The sequence below is a fragment of the Atractosteus spatula genome (genome assembly GCF_055471065.1).
Source record: "Atractosteus spatula isolate fAtrSpa1 chromosome 10 unlocalized genomic scaffold, fAtrSpa1.hap1 SUPER_10_unloc_8, whole genome shotgun sequence".
Lineage (NCBI taxonomy): Eukaryota > Metazoa > Chordata > Actinopteri > Semionotiformes > Lepisosteidae > Atractosteus > Atractosteus spatula.
In genome coordinates this window covers 588168-610000 of record NW_028296628.1, presented here as the reverse complement: position 1 = coordinate 610000, position 21833 = coordinate 588168, and the positions used below count along the sequence as shown (strand labels likewise).

Sequence of the window (21833 nt, the reverse complement as noted above, 5' to 3'; positions counted from 1 at the left end):
CATGAAGGCACCGGAAATACATTGGGAACAAATGACCGGTCGCTCAAGACCTCTGTGAAGTACAGGAGCGTGCAAAAAGAGGCTGTTTCCGCCCGGTCTCGAACCGGGGACCTTTCGCGTGTGAGGCGAACGTGATAGCCGCTACACTACGGAAACCTGCAGGGACCGCTGCTGGTGTCTCGCTTGCGTTTCGGGCTGAGAAAGGGAAGCGTCACTTTAGGCAGGGGGCGCTGGAGAGAGGAACAAAGGGCGCGATGAAACAAAATGCCGAAACCCGGGATCAAACCAGGGACTTTTAGATCTTCAGTCTAACGCTCTCCCAACTGACCTATTTCGGCAGTGCGCAGAGCCCACAGCCACCTGCTCCAGCCTTCCTGTGTTGCGGCATGAGCGCACCAAGAGGAGCGGGAGAGTGTTGCAGGAACGTCACTCAGAAGGAAAGCCACCCAGCTGTGCCCTCTGAGCTCTGTCCAGCGCATCTTCCTCGCATGGACTCCTGCCTGCGACGGGCAGGAAACAATTAGCAAGAACAGAGCAGCACCCCATGGGTGTCTCATGACCACACCTTAGGTTGTGACACGTGCAGGTGTGAGGGGTTGCCGGGCTACTCTGGAGCAGAGCTTGGGCGGAGGGGGGGCGGGAAAGCAGACAAAGAGGTGACACCTCAAGGTCTGCACGATCACAGCTCTCCGCCGCCCCAGGCTTCCGCTCGATAAGCTACTGGACACACCCGCCCCTCCTCACACAGACCGTGGAAAAGCCCCCGAGTGGGAGGGCTCTCTCTTCCTCCCAGGAGCTCTTGGACGCACAGACAGAGCGCGGGGAGCCGCCGCCTGCAAACACGGCTCCAGGCAGGACTCCACTCCGCAGGAGCCGCAGAGCAGAGGAGATGGGGGCAGCTTAGCTCCTGTGCAGAGACCTGAGCTGTTGTTGCTGCGGACGCTGTCTTTTCTGTTCTCGGGGTAGGAGTGAATGTTGAGTTGCCCTTAGAAATGAAGCAGAGCACTTCAACGGCACGGGTGTGTGTGCGTGCGCCCTGGTGATTCTGGGAGACAGATCGAACCTGGGCTAAAAGAGAGGGGGCTTAGCCCTCTTCCATTTGCTAGTTCAGAGTTGTACAACCCATCTGTATCTGCTAGGCGGCGCAGTCGTCGTGCACAAAGAACGCTTTGAAAAGCGTCAAAAGCAAGTCATTCCGAGTTGGTCGTTTGTGTTTTCCGTTCAGACGCGAAATGCTGACATGATCTCTCGGCTCCTCGGTTGTCATTTCTGTTCCGTAAAGGAATCACAGCACGCGTCGCCTTCCAGCACGCTGGGTCGGGACACGATGCCGAGGATCGGAGAGTGCGGTGTCTTCCTCGTTAGTATAGTGGCAAGTATCCCCGCCTGTCACGCGGGAGACCAGGGTTCGGTTCCCTGACGGGGAGTAGAAAGCTTTTCTTTTACCTCCTTAGAGAAAGGACTGCCTTTCACTTCTCTGTTTTCTTTCACAGCGCCGTGCACCTTTTCATTGCTCTCGCTTTCAGAGCCTCCGCACGGCACACGACTCGACATCAGGAAGCACATTGAAGTGAAAGCAGGAAGCGCTGCGACATGCACTGTGCAGATCCCGCCACACTAAGAGGTGAGTGGGTCTGTTCGATGCACAAAGAACGCTTTGAAAGCATCAAAGGCAAATCATTCCGAGTTGGTCGTTTGTGTTTTCTGTTCAGACGCGAAATGCTGAAATGATCTCTCGGCTCCTCGGTTGTCATTTCTGCTCCGTAAAGGAATCACAGCAGGCGTCGGCTTCCAGCACGGTGGGTCGGGACACGATGCCGGGGGTCGGAGAGAGCGATGTCTTCCTCGTTAGTATAGTGGTGATTATCCGCACCTGTCACGCGGGAGACTGGGGTACATCAGGACGCGCATTGAAGTGAAAGCAGGATGCGCTGCGACATGCACTGTGCAGATCCCGCCACACTAAGAGGTGAGTGGGTCTGTTCGATCACTGCGCTAGGCGAATCCCCAATCCCCTTTTGTGCGTGCCGACAAAGGAAGCCGGTCTGTTTCCGCCCGGTTTCGAACCGGGGACCTTTCGCGTGTGAGGCGAACGTGATAACCACTACACTACGGAAACGGTGGCAATCCCTGCCCAGCGGCCCAGCGCTGAGCTTCGCCAATGCGATTCAGCTGCTTCCAGTGCCTTTATTGGAGTGCGCTGATGGACCGTGCTCTCTCTCCAGAGACCAGCACGCCTGTCATGGACGGAGCAGGAAAGGCGGCGCCACATTCTACAGCCCTCTCCACGCAATCGACGAAATCGGGCTACTGAAGTGGAGAAAATCGCCTCTCCAGAAAGTGCAAATATCATCTTGGAGAGTATAAATCCTATTGCCGAAGGTCAGCCCTGTCTACCAGAGTAACCCTCCCACCTCCTGCAGGGATGATCAGCTCGTCTCACACGCGAGAAGTCTTCGGTTGGAAACAAGCGCCCCCTCTTCTCGCGCGTTTTGCACGTTCGAGTGGTTTTAATGCGGCTCCTTCGTACACGGTGCTGATCTTTTGGAAAGCAGGAGGCAAAACTGACAGGTTCCCATACCGGGAGTCGAACCCGGGCCGCCTGGGTGAAAACCAGGAATCCTAACCGCTAGACCATATGGGAGCACACACCCCTGCTGTTCCGGGCATCATGCAAGCAAACTACATAAATATGAGAAAACGCGCAAGAGAGTTGTCACTCAGAGTGTCGAAGGGTCGATGTATACTGGGGCTCAGTTGAAATGCAACGTCAGGACTTTTCCGAATTAGGTCACACGAAGAGAGCACAGCCTTTTCCGGCCTGCCACGTGGGTATCGGTAACTCGCCGTGATCGTATAGTGGTCAGTACTTTGCGTTGTGGCCGCAACAACCCCGGTTCGAATCCGGGTCACGGCAGAATAGGGGCGTCTGCTTTGACTACTTGCGCGAATGAAGGCAAAAAAAAGCCAATCGATGTGAACGAACGGCGCTTTACAGAGGAGTACTGCCTGACTGGATCGTTGATGAACGACAGAGGCCACTCTGACCTCTTCTCGGTTTTCTTCAATGACTTACTAAGGATCTTCTTCACATTCGCCCATGCAGGGGAAGCCAGTTACACCAAAGCAAACGCAGGAAAGTGCATTTCAAGCAGAGACCAGGAGGGACTTGTTTACACCGAGAGTGGTCGGAGAATGGAACAATGCGCCCAGCCCTGTTGCTGGAGCCGATTCTTGATGAGATCTTGGGCTCACTAAGAGGCCCCCGCTGGATGCTAATCTTTCTGTTGTTGTTGCAGGTCCTGCGCTGCTTTTGAGCCGACAGAGCTCGTCCTGGTCTGTCGGCACAGCCCAATTGCAAATGATCGGCTCCGCGTACAGAAGGAACGTGCGTTTGGTACAAGAGTGCATGAAGGCACCGGAAATACATTGGGAACAAATGACCGGTCGCTCAAGACCTCTGTGAAGTACAGGAGCGTGCAAAAAGAGGCTGTTTCCGCCCGGTCTCGAACCGGGGACCTTTCGCGTGTGAGGCGAACGTGATAGCCGCTACACTACGGAAACCTGCAGGGACCGCTGCTGGTGTCTCGCTTGCGTTTCGGGCTGAGAAAGGGAAGCGTCACTTTAGGCAGGGGGCGCTGGAGAGAGGAACAAAGGGCGCGATGAAACAAAATGCCGAAACCCGGGATCAAACCAGGGACTTTTAGATCTTCAGTCTAACGCTCTCCCAACTGACCTATTTCGGCAGTGCGCAGAGCCCACAGCCACCTGCTCCAGCCTTCCTGTGTTGCGGCATGAGCGCACCAAGAGGAGCGGGAGAGTGTTGCAGGAACGTCACTCAGAAGGAAAGCCACCCAGCTGTGCCCTCTGAGCTCTGTCCAGCGCATCTTCCTCGCATGGACTCCTGCCTGCGACGGGCAGGAAACAATTAGCAAGAACAGAGCAGCACCCCATGGGTGTCTCATGACCACACCTTAGGTTGTGACACGTGCAGGTGTGAGGGGTTGCCGGGCTACTCTGGAGCAGAGCTTGGGCGGAGGGGGGGCGGGAAAGCAGACAAAGAGGTGACACCTCAAGGTCTGCACGATCACAGCTCTCCGCCGCCCCAGGCTTCCGCTCGATAAGCTACTGGACACACCCGCCCCTCCTCACACAGACCGTGGAAAAGCCCCCGAGTGGGAGGGCTCTCTCTTCCTCCCAGGAGCTCTTGGACGCACAGACAGAGCGCGGGGAGCCGCCGCCTGCAAACACGGCTCCAGGCAGGACTCCACTCCGCAGGAGCCGCAGAGCAGAGGAGATGGGGGCAGCTTAGCTCCTGTGCAGAGACCTGAGCTGTTGTTGCTGCGGACGCTGTCTTTTCTGTTCTCGGGGTAGGAGTGAATGTTGAGTTGCCCTTAGAAATGAAGCAGAGCACTTCAACGGCACGGGTGTGTGTGCGTGCGCCCTGGTGATTCTGGGAGACAGATCGAACCTGGGCTAAAAGAGAGGGGGCTTAGCCCTCTTCCATTTGCTAGTTCAGAGTTGTACAACCCATCTGTATCTGCTAGGCGGCGCAGTCGTCGTGCACAAAGAACGCTTTGAAAAGCGTCAAAAGCAAGTCATTCCGAGTTGGTCGTTTGTGTTTTCCGTTCAGACGCGAAATGCTGACATGATCTCTCGGCTCCTCGGTTGTCATTTCTGTTCCGTAAAGGAATCACAGCACGCGTCGCCTTCCAGCACGCTGGGTCGGGACACGATGCCGAGGATCGGAGAGTGCGGTGTCTTCCTCGTTAGTATAGTGGCAAGTATCTCCGCCTGTCACGCAGGAGACCAGGGTTCGATTCCCTGACGGGGAGTAGAAAGCTTTTCTTTTACCTCCTTAGAGAAAGGACTGCCTTTCACTTCTCTGTTTTCTTTCACAGCGCCGTGCACCTTTTCATTGCTCTCGCTTTCAGAGCCTCCGCACGGCACACGACTCGACATCAGGAAGCACATTGAAGTGAAAGCAGGAAGCGCTGCGACATGCACTGTGCAGATCCCGCCACACTAAGAGGTGAGTGGGTCTGTTCGATGCACAAAGAACGCTTTGAAAGCATCAAAGGCAAATCATTCCGAGTTGGTCGTTTGTGTTTTCTGTTCAGACGCGAAATGCTAAAATGATCTCTCGGCTCCTCGGTTGTCATTTCTGCTCCGTAAAGGAATCACAGCAGGCGTCGGCTTCCAGCACGGTGGGTCGGGACACGATGCCGGGGGTCGGAGAGAGCGATGTCTTCCTCGTTAGTATAGTGGTGATTATCCGCACCTGTCACGCGGGAGACTGGGGTACATCAGGACGCGCATTGAAGTGAAAGCAGGATGCGCTGCGACATGCACTGTGCAGATCCCGCCACACTAAGAGGTGAGTGGGTCTGTTCGATCACTGCGCTAGGCGAATCCCCAATCCCCTTTTGTGCGTGCCGACAAAGGAAGCCGGTCTGTTTCCGCCCGGTTTCGAACCGGGGACCTTTCGCGTGTGAGGCGAACGTGATAACCACTACACTACGGAAACGGTGGCAATCCCTGCCCAGCGGCCCAGCGCTGAGCTTCGCCAATGCGATTCAGCTGCTTCCAGTGCCTTTATTGGAGTGCGCTGATGGACCGTGCTCTCTCTCCAGAGACCAGCACGCCTGTCATGGACGGAGCAGGAAAGGCGGCGCCACATTCTACAGCCCTCTCCACGCAATCGACGAAATCGGGCTACTGAAGTGGAGAAAATCGCCTCTCCAGAAAGTGCAAATATCATCTTGGAGAGTATAAATCCTATTGCCGAAGGTCAGCCCTGTCTACCAGAGTAACCCTCCCACCTCCTGCAGCGATGATCAGCTCGTCTCACACGCGAGAAGTCTTCGGTTGGAAACAAGCGCCCCCTCTTCTCGCGCGTTTTGCACGTTCGAGTGGTTTTAATGCGGCTCCTTCGTACACGGTGCTGATCTTTTGGAAAGCAGGAGGCAAAACTGACAGGTTCCCATACCGGGAGTCGAACCCGGGCCGCCTGGGTGAAAACTAGGAATCCTAACCGCTAGACCATATGGGAGCACACACCCCTGCTGTTCCGGGCATCATGCAAGCAAACTACATAAATATGAGAAAACGCGCAAGAGAGTTGTCACTCAGAGTGTCGAAGGGTCGATGTATACTGGGGCTCAGTTGAAATGCAACGTCAGGACTTTTCCGAATTAGGTCACACGAAGAGAGCACAGCCTTTTCCGGCCTGCCACGTGGGTATCGGTAACTCGCCGTGATCGTATAGTGGTCAGTACTTTGCGTTGTGGCCGCAACAACCCCGGTTCGAATCCGGGTCACGGCAGAATAGGGGCGTCTGCTTTGACTACTTGCGCGAATGAAGGCAAAAAAAAGCCAATCGATGTGAACGAACGGCGCTTTACAGAGGAGTACTGCCTGACTGGATCGTTGATGAACGACAGAGGCCACTCTGACCTCTTCTCGGTTTTCTTCAATGACTTACTAAGGATCTTCTTCACATTCGCCCATGCAGGGGAAGCCAGTTACACCAAAGCAAACGCAGGAAAGTGCATTTCAAGCAGAGACCAGGAGGGACTTGTTTACACCGAGAGTGGTCGGAGAATGGAACAATGCGCCCAGCCCTGTTGCTGGAGCCGATTCTTGATGAGATCTAGCATCCCCCGCTGCATGCTAATCTTTCTGTTGTTCTTGCAGGTCCTGCGCTGCTTTTGAGCCGACAGAGCTCGTCCTGATTGCCCAATTGCAAATGATCGGCTCCGCGTACAGAAGGAACGTGCGTTTGGTACAAGAGTGCATGAAGGCACCTTAAATACATTGGGAACAAATGATCAGTCGTTTAATACCTGTGTGAAGTACAGGAGCGTGCAAAGAGAGGCTGTTTCCACCTGGACTCGAACCGGGGATCTTTCGCGTGTGAGGCGAACGTGATAACCGCTACACTACGGAAACAGTTAGATTACAGGCTTAGCGGCAGTGAGTATTCAACTTCATTGCTTTACTGCTCCCAACCAGTTGATATTAATTTAATTCCTAAGGGTTATGTACTTGTTTTGAGTATCTAATGTAGAAGTTGTAAACAAGTTCAATTACGAAACGGTCTAAATGAATGATATACCGAACTTATGTCCTCTTGATATGTGTAAATTTGTAACTGAATGAATTTATATCTTTTGTATTCTGATAACCCTTTCGATAAGATCTGTTTGGTTTACATGCATATTCTATATATTAATAAATGTATCCTCATGTATTAGTACCTGTGTGTGCGTTGTTTGAGTTATATCGCATGGTTGGATTCCAAGAACATTAAAAGAATCAATTTTGTGATTTACTGCCACAAAAATAATTGTCCCAGTAAATGCCCAAACCTCTACAGAACTGGTGCCTCATGAGAGCACACTACAACAGTGTGTGATCTCCTGTCCCAGCCTGAGGAGCAGACAGCGAGCCTGTCTCTCAATAATACTAATAATACAGTGTGTGATTCCCTGCCCAAACCAGAGGAACAGACAGTCAGCCTGTCTCTCAATAATAATAATACAGTGTGTGATCTCCTGTCCCAGCCTGGGAAACAGTGAAATAGCCTCTCAATAATTATAATACAGTGTGATCTACTGTCCCAGCCTAAAGAACACCAAGTGAGCCTGTATCTCAATAATAATAATACAGTGCGTGGTCTCCTGTCCCAGCTTGGGGAACAGTGAACCAGACTCTCAATAATAATAATACAGTGTGATCTACTGTCTCAGCCTGAGGAACAGTGAGTTTATCTGTCAATAATAATAATACAGTGTGATCTCCTGTCCCAGCATGAGGAACAGTGAGCTTGTCTCTCAATAATAATAATACAGTATGATCTCCTGTCCCAGCCTGAGGAATAGACAGTGAACCTGTCTCTCAATAATATTAATAATACAGTGTGTGACTTCCTGTCCCAGCCTGAGGAACAGACAGTGAGCCTCTCTCTCAATAATAATAATACAGTGTGTGACCTCCTGTCCCAGCCTGGGGAACAGACAGTAAACCTGTCTCTCAATAATAATAATCCAGTGTGTGATCTCCTGTCTTAGCCTGAGGAACAGACAGTGAACCTGTCTCTCAATAATAATAACTTAGTGTGGAATATCCTGTCCCAGTCTGAGGAACAAACCGTGAGCATGTCTCTCAATAATAATAGAAAAGTGTGTGATCTCCTGTCCCAGCCTGAGGAACAGAAAGTGAGCCTGTCTCTCAATAATAATAATACAGTGTGTGACTTCCTGTCCCAGCCTGAAGAACAGACAGTGAGCCTGTCTCTCAATAATAATAATACAGTGTATGACCTCCTGTCCCAACCTGAGGAACAGACAGGAGTGAGCCAGTCTAATAACAATAAAGCAGATTATGATCTCCTGTAACAGCCTAAGGAACAGTCAGGTAAGAGCAGGTCTCTCAATAATAATAATACAGTGTGACTTCCTGTCCCAGCCTGAGGAAAAGACAGTAAGCCTGGCTCTCAATAATAATAATACAGTGTGTGACCTTCTGTCCCAGCCTGGGGAACAGTGAGCCAGACTCTCAATAATAATACTAATATACTGTGATCTACTGTTCCAGCCTGAGGAACAGACAGTGAGCCTGTCTCTCAGTAATAATAATACCGTGTGTGATCTCCTGCTCCAGCCTGAGGAACAGACAGTGAGACTGTCTCTCAATAATAATAATAATAATAATAATAATAATAATAATAATAATAATAATAATAATACAGTGTGATCTCCTGTCCCAGCCTGGGGAACATACAGTGAGCCTGTCTCTCTATAATAATATAGTGTATGTCCTCCTGTCCCAGCCTGAGGAACAGACAGTGAGCCTGTCTCTCAATAATAATAATCCAGTGTGTGATCTCCTGTTCAAGCCCAAGCGAAGACACAGTGAGCCTATCTGTCAATAATAGTAATACAGTGTGTGATCTCCTGTCCCAGCCTGAGGAACAGTGAGCAGTCCTAATAGTTACCGCTTTCCGTATTATAATAATAATACAGTGTTGGATCTCCTGTCCCAGCCTGGGGAACAGTGAGCCAGACTCTCAATAATAATAATACAGTGTGATCTTCTCTCCCAGCCTGGGGAAAAGACCGTGAGCCTGTCTCACAATAATAATAATACAGTGTGTGATCTCTTGTCCCAGCCTGAGGAACAGACAGAGAGCCTGTCTCTCAATACTTATAATACAGTGTGTGATCTCCTGTCCCAGCCTGAGGAACAGAAAGTGAGCCTGTCTCTCAATAATAATAATACAGTGTGTGATCTCCTGTCCCAGCATGAGGAAGAGACAGTGAGCCTCTCTCTCAGTAATAATAATACAGTGTGTGATCTTCTGTCCCAGCCCAAACGACACAGACACAGTGTGCCTATCTGTCAATAATAATAATACAGCATGTGATCTCCTGCTCCAGCCTGAGGAACGGACAGTGAGACTGTCTCTCAATAATAATAATACAGTGTGATCTCCTGACCCAGCCTGGGGAACATACAGTGAGCCTGTCTCTCTATGATAATATTTCAGTGTGGGATCTCATGTCCAACTCTTAGGAACAGACAGTGAGCCTGTCTCTCATTAATAGTAATACAGTGTGTGATCTCCTGTCCCAGTCTGAGGAACAGACAGTCAGCCTATCTGTCAATAATAATAATAGTGTGTGATCTCCTGTCCCAGCCTGAGGAACAGAGAGTGAGCCTGTCTCTCAATAATAATACAGTGTGTGATCCTCTGTCCCAGCCTGAGGAACAGACAGTGAGCCTGTCTCTCAGTAATAATAATACCGTGTGTGATCTCCTGCTCCAGCCTGAGGAACAGACTGTGAGACTGTCTCTCAATAATAATAATAATAATAATACAGTGTGATCTCCTGTCCCAGCCTGGGGAACATACAGTGAGCCTGTCTCTCTATAATAATATCGTGTATGTCCTCCTGTCCCAGCCTGAGGAACAGACAGTGAGCCTGTCTCTCAATAATAATAATCCAGTGTGTGATCTCCTGTTCAAGCCCAAGCGAAGACACAGTGAGCCTATCTGTCAATAATAGTAATACAGTGTGTGATCTCCTGTCCCAGCCTGAGGAACAGTGAGCAGTCCTAATAGTTACCGCTTTCCTGATTTAGCTCAGCAGCTTTTATTTCGCCTGAAGCGCAAGCAACTTGTGAGAACAGGTTGGGTTTGCTGTGCTTAACCGGCTCGGCGTCTTCGTGTCGTAGTGCCGCAACGGTGTGTTTTCCTTCCTTCTCTTTTCAGCCCGGAAGAAACATTTTACTTGTTCCTTTTGTAGCCCACGCATGCCGACGCCTGTGTTGTGTTGTGGATTTTCTCCTTCTTTGAATTTGTACTCCTCCTCCCTCTCTCTCCCTACCTCTACCTCTCCCTCTCTCTACCTCTCCCTCTCTCCCTAACCCCCTCACCCTCCACCTCTCACCCTCTCTCTACCTCTCTACCGCTCTACCTCTCTCTACCTCTCCCTACCCCTCTCTGCTCTCTCTCTCTCACTCTGGAGTTTATTTTCCAGACAGAAATCCAGCTCCGTTCCTCCTGTGGAAGATTGGTGATGCAGGATGAGAGCCCCTAACCGAGAGCACTGCAGCGGCAGGTTCTGTGGTCTGTTTCAAATCCGCCCGCGATGAGACACCGAGGAGAAATGAAGAGCCCCAGTCGCGCTAGAAAATCACCCGGGAAAGAGACTTTCAATGTAGGAAAAAAAAGTCGTTAGTAATGGACATAATATGTTTGTTTTGTTTTTTTAATCGCTGAGATGTGTGACTAAGCTCATACGACTAAGAGTTGCCCCCTTTGTCAAGATCTGGTAACCTGCTCGTCGCTGGTGGGCCAGATCGTGTCCCCCATCACTATACTGGGACAATAGGATCCACACAGACCGCAGGGTGAGCACCCCCTGCTGGCCCCACAGAGAGGGAGAGGTAGAGGTAGGGAGAGAGGTAGGGAGGGGAAAGGGGAGAGGTAGGGAGAGAGGTAGAGAGAGGGAGAGGTAGAGGTAGGGAGAGAGAGGAGGAGTACAAATTCAAGCAGAGGCCTGAGTGGAGCACTGTAGTGTGGCCCTGACATCAATCCCTCAACTCTCTGCATAAAGCAGTGTCTTATGGGCATGACATCCCACCCCCACCACTCTCAGTGGAAAGCACTGTCATATAACCATGACATCCCACCTCCTCTGGTCTCTGCGATAAGCAGTATCTTCAGGCCCTGACATCCCACCCCCGCCACTCTCTGTGTAAAGCAGTGTCATATGGCCCTGACATCCCAACTCCGCCACTCTCTATGTAAACCAGTGTCATATGGCCCTGACATCCCACCCCCACTACTCTCTGTGTAAAGCACTGTCGTATGGCCCTGACATTACACCCCCACCACTCTCTGCGGAAAGCACTGTCGTATAGCCCTGACATCCACCCCTCCACTCTTTGAATAAAGCAGTGTCGCATGGCCCTGACATCCCACCCCTCCACTCTCTGCATTAAGCTGTGTTGTCAGGCCCTGACATCCCACCCCCGCCACTCTCTGTGTAAAGCAGTGTCATATGGCCCTGACACCAATCGCTCCACTCTCTGCATAAAGCAGTGTCTTATGGCCCTGAAACCCTCCCCACCACTCTCTGCATAAAGCAGTATCATCAAGCCCTGACATCCCTCCCCCGCCACTCTCTGTGTAAAGCACTGTCGTATGGCCCTGACATCACACCCCCACCACTCTCTGCATAAAGCACTGTCGTATAGCCCTGACACCCACCCCTCCACTCTCTGCATAAAGCAGTGTCGTCAAGCCCTGACATCCCACCCCCGCCACTCTCTACGTAAAGAAGTGTCGTATGGCCCTGACACCCACACCTCCACTCTCTGCGTTCAGCTGTGTTGTCAGGCCCTGACATCCCACCCCCGCCACTCTCTGTGTAAAGCAGTGTCATATGGCCCTGACACCAATCCCTCCACTCTCTGCATAAAGCACTGTCGTATGGCCCTGACATCCCACCCCCGCCACTCTCTGTGTAAAGCACTGTTGTATGGCCCTGACATCACACCCCCATCACTCTCTGCGGAAAGCACTGTCGTATAGCCCTGACACCCACCCCTCCATTCTTTGCATAAAAGCAGTGTCGTCAAGCCCTGACATCCCACCCCCGCCACTCTCTACGTAAAGAAGTGTCGTATGGCCCTGACACCCACCAGTCAACTCTGTGCTGAAAGCAGTGACGTCAAGCCCTGACATTCCACCCCCTTTACTCTCTGCGTAAAGCACTGTCGTATGGCCCTGACATCCCACCTCCGCCACTATCTGCGTAAAGCAGTATCGTCAGGCCCTGACATCCCACCCCTGCCACTCCCTGCGTAAAGAAGTGTGGTATGGCCCTGACATCACACCCCCAACACTCTCTGTGTAAAGCAGTGTCATATGGCCCTGACATCCCAACTCCGCCACTCTCTATGTAAACCAGTGTCATATGGCCCTGACATCCCACCCCCACTACTCTCTGTGTAAAGCACTGTCGTATAGCCCTGACATCCACCCCTCCACTCTTTGAATAAAGCAGTGTCGTATGGCCCTGACATCCCACCCCTCCACTCTCTGCGTTAAGCTGTGTTGTCAGGCCCTGACATCCCACCCCCACCACTCTCTGTGTAAAGCAGTGTCATATGGCCCTGACACCAATCGCTCCACTCTCTGCATAAAGCAGTGTCTTATGGCCCTGAAACCCTCCCCACCACTCTCTGCATAAAGCAGTATTGTCAAGCCCTGACATCCCTCCCCCGCCACTCTCTGTGTAAAGCACTGTCGTATGGCCCTGACATCACACCCCCACCACTCTCTGCGTAAAGCACTGTCGTATAGCCCTGACACCCACCCCTCCACTCTCTGCATAAAGCAGTGTCGTCAAGCCCTGACATCCCACCCCCGCCACTCTCTACGTAAAGAAGTGTCGTATGGCCCTGACACCCACACCTCCACTCTCTGTGTTCAGCTGTGTTGTCAGGCCCTGACATCCCACCCCCGCCACTCTCTTTGTAAAGCAGTGTCATATGGCCCTGACACCAATCCCTCCACTCTCTGCATAAAGCACTGTCGTATGGCCCTGACATCCCACCCCCGCCACTCTCTGTGTAAAGCACTGTTGTATGGCCCTGACATCACACCCCCATCACTCTCTGCGGAAAGCACTGTTGTATAGCCCTGACACCCACCCCTCCATTCTTTGCATAAAGCAGTCGTCAAGCCCTGACATCCCACCCCCGCCACACTCTACGTAAAGAAGTGTCGTATGGCCCTGACACCCACCCCTCCACTCTCTGCGTTAAGCTGTGTTGTCAGGCCCTGACATCCCACCCCCGCCACTCTCTGTGTAAAGCACTGTCGTATGACCCTGACATCACACCCCCACCACTCTCTGCGTAAAGCACTGTCGTATAGCCCTGACACGCACCCCTCCACTCTCTGCATAAAGCAGTGTCGTCAAGCCCTGACATCCCACCCCCACCACTCCCTGCGGAAAGCACTGTCGTATAGCCCTGACACCCACCCCTCCACTCTTTGAATAAAGCAGTGTCGTCTAGCCCTGACATCCCACCCCCGCCACTAACTGCGTAAAGTAGTATCGTATGGCCCTGACACGCACCCCTCCACTCTCTGCATAAAGCAGTGCCGTCAAGCCCTGACATCCCACCCCCACCACTCCCTGCGGAAAGCACTGTCGTATAGCCCTGACACCCACCCCTCCACTCTTTGAATAAGGCAGTGTCGTCTAGCCCTGACATCCCATCCCCACCACTCTCTGTGTAAAGCACTGTCGTATGGCCCTGACATCACACCCCCACCACTCTCTGAGGAAAGCACTGTCGTATAGCCCTGACACCCACCCCTCCACTCTCTGCGTTAAGCTGTGTTGTCAGGCCCTGACATCCCACTCCTGCCACTCTCTGCGTAAAGCACTGTCGTATGGCCCTGACATCCCACCCCCGCCACTCCCTGCGTAAAGAAGTGTCGTATGGCCCTGACACCCACCCCTCCACTCTCTGCATTAAGCAGTGTTGTCAGGCCCTGACATCCAATCCCCGCCACTCTCTACGTAAAGAAGTGTCGTCAGGCTCTGACATCCCACCTCCTCCGCTCTCTGCGTAAAGCAGTGTCGTACGACCCTGACATCCCACCATCGCCTCTCACTGTGTAAAGCAGTTTTGTATGGCCCTGACACCCACCCCGCTACTCTCTACGTAAAGAAGTGTCGTATGGCCCTGAGACCCACCCCTCCGCTCTCAGCATAATGCAGTCTCGTCAGGCCCTGACATCCCACCCTCATCACTCTCTGCATAAAGCAGTATCGTCAGGCCCTGACATCCCACCCCTGCCACTCTCTGCGTAAAGAAGTGTCGTATGGCCCTGACACTCACCCCTCCACTCTCTGCGTTAAGCAGTGTTGTCAGGCCCTGACATCCCTCCCCCTCCACTCTCTGCGTAAAGCACTGTCGTATGGCCCTGAAATCCTGCCTCCTCTGCTCTCTGCGTAAACCACTGTCGTCAGGCTCTGACATCCCACCCCCACCACTCTCTGCATAAAGAAGTGTCGTATGGCCCTGACACCCCACCCCCTGCACTCTCTGCATAAAGCGGTGTCTTACGGCCCTGACATCCAACCCCCGCCACTCTCTGCGTAAAGCAGTATCGTCAGGCCCTAACATCCCACCCCTGCTAATTTCTGCGTAAAGCAGTATCGTCAGGCCCTGACATTCCACCCCTGCCACTCTCTGCGTAAAGAAGTGTCGTATGGCCCTGACACCCACCCCTCCACTCTCTGCATAAAGCAGTGTCGTAAAGCCCTGAAATCCGACCCCCACCACTCTCTGCGTAAAGCAGCATCGTCAGGCCCTGACATCCCACCCCCACCACTCTCTGCGTAAAGCACTGTCGTATAGCCCTGACATCCCACCTCCGCAACTCTCTGCGTAAAGCACTGTCATATGGCCCTGACATCCCACCCCCTCCAATCTCTGTGTAAAGCAGTGTCGTACGACCCTGACATATCTCCCCCACCACTCTCTGCGTAAAGCACTGTCGTCAGCCTCTGACATCCCACCCCCACCACTCTCTGCGTAAAGCAGTCTTATGGCCCTGACACACACACCTGCCACTCTCTGCATAATGCAGTCTCATCAGGCCCTGACATCCCACCCCCGCCACTCTCTGCGTAAAGCAGTATCATCAGGCCCTGACATCCCACCCCCACCACTCTCTGCGTAAAGCAGTCGTGTTGCCCTGACACCCACCCCCTCCACTCTCTGTGTAAAGCGTTGTCGTATGGCCCTGACATCCCACCTCTTCCGCTCTCTGCGTAAACAGTGTCGTACGACCCTGACATCCGTCCCCCACCACTCTCTGCGTAAAGCAATGTCGTATGGCCCTGACATCCAACCCCGCCACTCTCTGCGTAAAGCAGTATTGTCAGGCCCTGACATCCCACCCCTGACACTCTCTGCGTAAAGAAGTGTCGTATGGCCCTGACACCCACCCCTCCACTCTCTGCGTTAAGCAGTGTTGTCAGGCCCTAATATCCCACCCCCTCCACTTTCTGCATAAAGCAGTGTCTTATGGCCCTGACATCCCACCCCCGCCACTCTCTCCGTAAAGAAGTGTCGTCAGGCCCTGATATCCCACCTCCGCCACTCTCTCCGTAAAGAAGTGTTGTATGGCTCTGACATCCCACCCCCGCCACTCTCTGCGTAAAGCAGTAATTAATTAATAATTATAATTGCTTACACTTACATAGTGCTCTTTTGGACACTCCACTCAACCCGCTTTACAGGCAATCGTGTCTCCCCTCCACTACCAAACAATGTGCAGCATCCACCTGGATGATGCGACGGCAGCCATAGTGCACCAGAATGCTCACCACACATCCGCTATTAGTGGGGAGGAGAGCAGAGAGTAATGAAGCCAATTCATATATGGGGATTATTAGGAGGCCATGATTGGTAAGGGCCAATGGGAAATTTGGCCAGGACGCCGGGGTTATACCCCTACTCTTTTCGGGAAACACCCTGGGATTTTTAATCACCACAGAGAGTCAGGACCTCGCTTTTACGTCTCATCCAAAGGATGGCACCTGTTTACAGTATAGTGTCCCCATCACTATACTGGGGCATTAGGACCCATGTGGACCACAGGGTGAGCGCCTCCTGCTGGCCCCACTAATACCTATTCCAGCAGCAACCTTTCCCAGGAGGTCTCCCATCCAGGTACTGACCAGGCTCACACCTGCTTAACTTCAGTGGGTTGCCAGTTGTTAGTTGGAGGGTGATGTGGCTGCTGGCAGAGTCAGGGTCAGAGTTAGGGATGATTGTCAGTATCGTCAGGGTTAGGGTTAGGTGCGATCGTCGGGTTTTGTCAGGGTTAGGGTTAGGGTTAGGTACGATCGTCAGTATCGTCAGGGTTAGGGTTAGGTGCAATCGTCAGTATCGACAGGGTCAGGGTAGGGAAACAAAGCTCTTTCTCCCAGATTTTCTCTAAGAAGGGACCATCTGGGACAAGGAGTGTTGCACTCTCCTTCCAACGACTGAAACCCTCCCAGTTTATTTTCTGATGTTCAGGCCTTGTGGAAAGGTAATATGAAGTCTTTTGATCCACTCCATTTCCTTTTTCTTTCTTTCCATCTCTGTCCAGTTGGGGTTGCTCTCCAGTCCTGTGGCCTCCAGCGCTTCCAGCCCGTGCTGTAGGAAGTGTGCCACCAGGTGAGTCCTCCTTTCCCGCTGGTTCCGGATGTTGTACCTGTGTTGTGCCAGTCGGGTTCGGATGGAGTTACCCGTTTCCCCCACATAGGTCACCCCGCATGTTTTGCACTGGATGCCATAGACAGCATTATTGGTGTTTTCTGAGAGCACCCTTTGCAACTGGAAGATTTCTTTGGTTTTGTTGTTTTGGATCGTTGTTTTCTGTTTGAAGTGTTTGGCTTTTGGTGTATTTGATCTGTTTTGTACTGGTTTTAGTTTGCTTTGGACTAAATAATCCTGTAGGTTTTTGTTTTTTCGTTATGCAGATATGATTTTGTGTTCCCTCAGTAGGTTTGTGTTTTCTAATATCGTGGTGAATGTAGACTTTAGTTTTTGGTTGGTTATTCCGCTGAGTTGGGAGTATGTTGTGATGAGGGGGATTATTTTGCTGTCATCAGGTGTTTTTCTGTTTAGAAATGTTTGTGCCACATTTCTGAGGAATCTTTGTGTATATCCTCTCGGGCGTAGAGCTTGGGCTTGGAAGAGTGTGTGTTTGGCTTCCTCAAAGTCTTGTTGTTGTGTGCAGATTTTGTGGAAGCGTAGGAGTTGTGATTTTCCCAGTCCTTTGAAAGTATGTTTTGGGTGGAAGCTGTCTTTGTGCAGTAAGCCGTGTGTGTCCGTGTCTTTGAAATATACCTTGATGTCCAGTTTGCCTGTGTTGTTGAAGGAGGAACCCTTGTATGTGGTGGTGTCTAGGAAGTCTATCTGGTTTTCATGCTTGGTGTATTTGAGTTTAATGGACCTGTGGTGTGTGTTGAGAGTGTTAATGAATTCTTGAAAGGACTGTGGGCCGTGCGTCCACGTTCCCCAGATGTCGTCAAGGTACCTGAAGTAGTGTGTAGGTTTGTGTGTACATTTTGGGAATACTGTGGCTTCCCAATGGGCCATATAGATGTCAGCATAGGCCGGAGCAAAGCGTTTCCCCGTAGCAGTTCCTTTTATTTGTAAGTAGTATTGCTCTTCAAATTCAAAATCGTTTTTGTTGAGGCTAATTTCCAATAGCTTCAGAATTTGTGTTTCTGGTCTGTTGCGGTCAGAGTATTTGAGAAATACTGCTTTCAGTCCCTCCGTAGTTTCAATGTTGGTGTATAAACTGTCAATGTCAATGGTGAACAGGAAGGCTTCCTGTTGTATTGTAGCATTTTTGACTTCGGCTACAAAGTCATAGGTGTCTTTGATGTAACTTGGGTGGTGTTTAGAAATGGGGTTGAGGAAATGGTCTAGATATTCTGCTATTCTGTAGGATTCACTGTTGCAGTCGGACACTATGGGCCTCCCAGGTGGAATTTCGTAGTGGAGTGGCCATGTTTCTGGGGCTTTATGAATTTTTGGGAGGAGGTAGAAAATCCTCGGTCGTGGTGATTCCTCTCCTCTTAGGTAGAATGCCTGTTTTTTGGTTAGGTGTTTTAATTCAACCAGAGTTTGTAGGATTTGCCCTATTTCTAGTGCTGTTTGTTTGTACAGCGGTTCTTCCAATGTAGTATAGTGTTTCTGATTATTTAATTGTCTGTGTGCTTCTGCAATGTATTTTTCTCTATCCATGATAACTATTGCACTCCCTTTGTCTGCTGGTTTTATGACTATATGTTTGTTTTCCTTTAAATGTTTTAAGGCTACGGGTTCCTCCTTTGTTATGTTGTGTGAGTCCCTGTATGGTCGGAGTTTTTGTAGAATTCTGTTGTCCTCTTGAATTATTTCCTGGATTTCTGGTGGCAGTTGGTTTTCCCTTGGTTCCCAACTGGATTTAGGCAGGAAGGGAACCCTTTCTGTGTCGGTGTCTTTATCCTCAAAGAAGGCGGTCAGTTTAAGGCGACGGTGGTATTGTCGGATTTTGCTTTTCAGTCTGGTTTTCTAACCTTTCTTTGTCCCTACTGTGGGGACAAATGATAAGCTCTTATTGAGGAGGTTTATTTGTTCAGTTGTGGGGTGGAAGTTGTTGCTTAGATTTACAATATTTTTGTTGTTCTTGTCCCCATCTTGTTCTGCGGCTTTGGGGCTTACCAGTTTAAATGTTGTGACCAGTGGTCTAGCATTTTTTTAGCTGTTGCGGTGGTCCAGTGAATTCCATCTCTTTCTGTCTTGAAAAGAGCTTCTTCCAGTTTGGGGAGGTATGGCATGTTTTGCTGTATGTGATTGTTTATTGTGTCCAGGTTTTTCCTGGTCTCTGGAGTAATTAATCAGTGGGATGTATATTTCTGCAGATGGGAAGGTTCCCTTAGCCTCCCGTAGCATCTGTCAAAGTTGTTTGATAGCTGTTTCCTTTGCTTTTTGTGCCTTGTTATTGATTCCAAAGGATAGAATGATTTTCTCCACTACTGTGTTCCGGGGGGTGTGTTGTAGGAGGTTTGCTGCATTGTAAAATGATGCTCCTGGGTAGCTTTCTATCTGTAGATCTGGATTTTCATAGGGGGGTATTCTTGATAAATTGGAGTCCCCTATGCAGAGCCAGCGTTTGTGGGTTTCCAGCTTCCTGTCCATTAGCTTTCTTGTGGTCTTGTCATGTCGGTGTGGTCTGTATCTTGGTTGGGCTGGTGCTGGTGTGGGGGGGTAATAGTCGGGGTCGGAGTCAGGGTTAGGATCAGGGTTAATGTCAGGGTTAAGATTAGGGTTAGGGTTAGGACCAGGGTCAGGGTTAGGATCAGGGTTAATGTCAGTGTTAGTATTAGGGTTAGGGTAGGGGAACAAAGCTCTTTCTCCTAGATTTTCTCTAAGAAGGGACCATCTGGGACAAGGAGTGTTGCACTCTCCTTCCAACGACTGAAACCCTCCCACTTTATTTTCTGATGTTCAGGCCTTGTGGAAAGGTAGTATGAAGTCTTCTCTGTCTTCTTGCTTCTCTGCTCTCTTCGGATCCTTTGTGGCCTGGGGATTGGAGGAAAGTCATCTATTTCTGGAGTATATGCTCTGGCTCTCATGGGGCCAGATTTCTGGGTTGGATGTCTGCTTTCCCAGTGTCTCTTCACTGGTTCTGGAAGGGATTCTGCCTGGGTTACGTATGTCTCTTCTGAGCCATTTACCTCTTCCCTGATTAGTGTGTCGAGTATTTGGAATCTGTTTGGAGACGTGGGGATAGTGGATTCCTTGTTGCTAAGTGTAGCAGTAACCATAGCTTGTGTATGGTCCAACGTGTCCTTCTGTATTTTCCTCCCATAATTTTTCTTTGCCCAGTTGGAGGCAACCGCGAAAGCTTGTTCCCAGCCGGGAAGCTCCAGGTCCTCCAGTCGTCTGGACAGATGTGTGAGAGTTTCCTCGTAGTGCTCTTCGAGGATCTGCAATGTGGTGTGGAGCCAGTTTTTGGCATTGCTTACTAGCTTCAAACATGTGAGTTCGGTTGGGTTGGCCGGTCTTATGAGGTGCTTGAGTTCCTCTGTCTTCCGTCGTAGGCTGGCGGGTGCCTGGTTCTCCCCTCCGGAAACTGCTGTGTTTTTTAGGTGGTTGACTGTCTGGATCATTTTGTAGATGATCCTGGTTCCTAGTTGGAAGGTATCCTGTCTGTTTGATGTGTCTGATGTGGTGTGGTTTGGTGTGTAGGCGGTGTGGGCGGCGGTGTGGGGAGTGACCGTAAGGCAGCGTGCGTTGTCAACTCTGGGTTGACGCATACCATAACGATCCATACTTAAAAAAATAAAAAAAGCTTCGTTCATAAAGCTTCGTTGGCACCGTTAGGTTTCCACTGTTAGGCAATTTACCTCTGTAGAGTCTGTGGCTCCGTGAAAAGGCAATCTTGCTTTTCTTTGTGTCGCGGCGTTTCGACCTGCCTGGGTCTTCTTCAGGCGTTGTTATGCGGTGGCGATGCGGGGCGAGGAGCTGGTCTAGGCTGCGCGCTTTTTGCTGTGGGTGCGGGCCACTTGCAGGGGCTTGTACAACTCATACTTACCTGGCAGGGGAGATACCTTGATCAAGAAGGAGGTTCACCCAGGGTGAGGCTCGGCCATTGCACTCCGGGTGTGCTGACCCCTGCGAACTCCCCAAATGTGGGAATCTCGACTGCATAATTTCTGGTAGTGGGGGACTGCGTTAGCGCTCTCCCCTGATGTGCTTGGTCCATATCGGATACGGAAGAGTTACGACACCACAAGCTGCGATAGAATCCCAGTTCGAAAGGAGTCGATGCCACTGCTGGTTCCCGGTTTCTTTTAGTTAGAGGTCCGGAGAAGCATTTCAAGCTGGTTACACTACTCCTTCCGGACATTCATTCCCTTTTCAAAGTCAGTCGTTTTGCTGTAATCTGCATTATTTAGGCTGATTATCGAGGTTAGCCTTTATTTGGTCATGGGGGCCTCGGTACTGTATGCTAATTCTCAAGACAGTTTCACCCGTTTTCTGATTGCTAGGTTCTGTAGCAGTGCAGACATGTCAAACAGTGAATGGCTGTACCTCTATTGTATCCGTGCTCAATGAATGAAATCAGTAAAAAATGAATATATGTATAGTTATACGAAAAACAAGTAGTTTATCGACTCATCTTCATTTGCAGATTTAGAGGCAGCTTCGATATTTGTTTTACAAACGGGTTTTTTTTTTATATGGGTCACACACATGCCATAGCAACAAAACATCTCTAGAGATGAGGCTATAGATCACCTTTCCATCCTCCAGGTTTTCCTCCCAAAGCCTACGGTACCAACGGCGACCCCTGCTGGCCGAGAGAGCAAAAGCTTGCAGCACCTGGCATTCCCAGGCGGTCTCCCATCCAAGTACTAACCAGGCCCAACCCTACTCAGCTTCCGAGATCAGACAAGATCAGGCGCGTGCAGGGTGGTGTGGCCGCAAGCGAAAGCCATGACGCCTGACTCGCTACTTGAAGCTGTGTGTGGCTGGGGCTCCGTGCCCCCCGAGCGGGACTGAAGGATCGTTCGTGTGCAACTCTTTGGAAAGGAGCTTCTTTCCAAATCGCATTGCGTACCTGGATGTTGGCGAATGTGCTCCCTTGTGTTGGCTTGTCCCGCACTGGAGGAGAACAAACAAACTGCTCGGAGGAGCACAAGGCAAGTCTTCACAAGACAAAAACCTCCAGTGCACAGCACTCT

The 21833-nt window shown here is 50.9% G+C and overlaps 4 non-coding genes and 1 pseudogene across 4 annotated transcripts; 1 reads left to right on the top strand and 4 right to left on the bottom strand.

Moving 5' to 3' along the window:
• Nucleotides 1-2046: 2046 nt before the first annotated feature.
• trnav-cac (transfer RNA valine (anticodon CAC)) lies at nucleotides 2047-2119 on the bottom strand. The gene has a single exon. It is a non-coding gene; the product is annotated as a tRNA-Val (tRNA).
• A 453-nt stretch (nucleotides 2120-2572) lies between these two features.
• Nucleotides 2573-2644, bottom strand: trnae-uuc (transfer RNA glutamic acid (anticodon UUC)). Its single transcript has one exon. It is a non-coding gene; the product is annotated as a tRNA-Glu (tRNA).
• Nucleotides 2645-5454: 2810 nt separating this feature from the next.
• Nucleotides 5455-5527, bottom strand: trnav-cac (transfer RNA valine (anticodon CAC)). The gene has a single exon. It is a non-coding gene; the product is annotated as a tRNA-Val (tRNA).
• A 15145-nt stretch (nucleotides 5528-20672) lies between these two features.
• LOC148811624 (U1 spliceosomal RNA) lies at nucleotides 20673-20836 on the top strand. Its single transcript, XR_016086384.1, has one exon. It is a non-coding gene; the product is annotated as a U1 spliceosomal RNA (small nuclear RNA).
• A 623-nt stretch (nucleotides 20837-21459) lies between these two features.
• Nucleotides 21460-21578, bottom strand: LOC148811623 (5S ribosomal RNA; annotated as a pseudogene).
• Nucleotides 21579-21833: the final 255 nt, after the last annotated feature.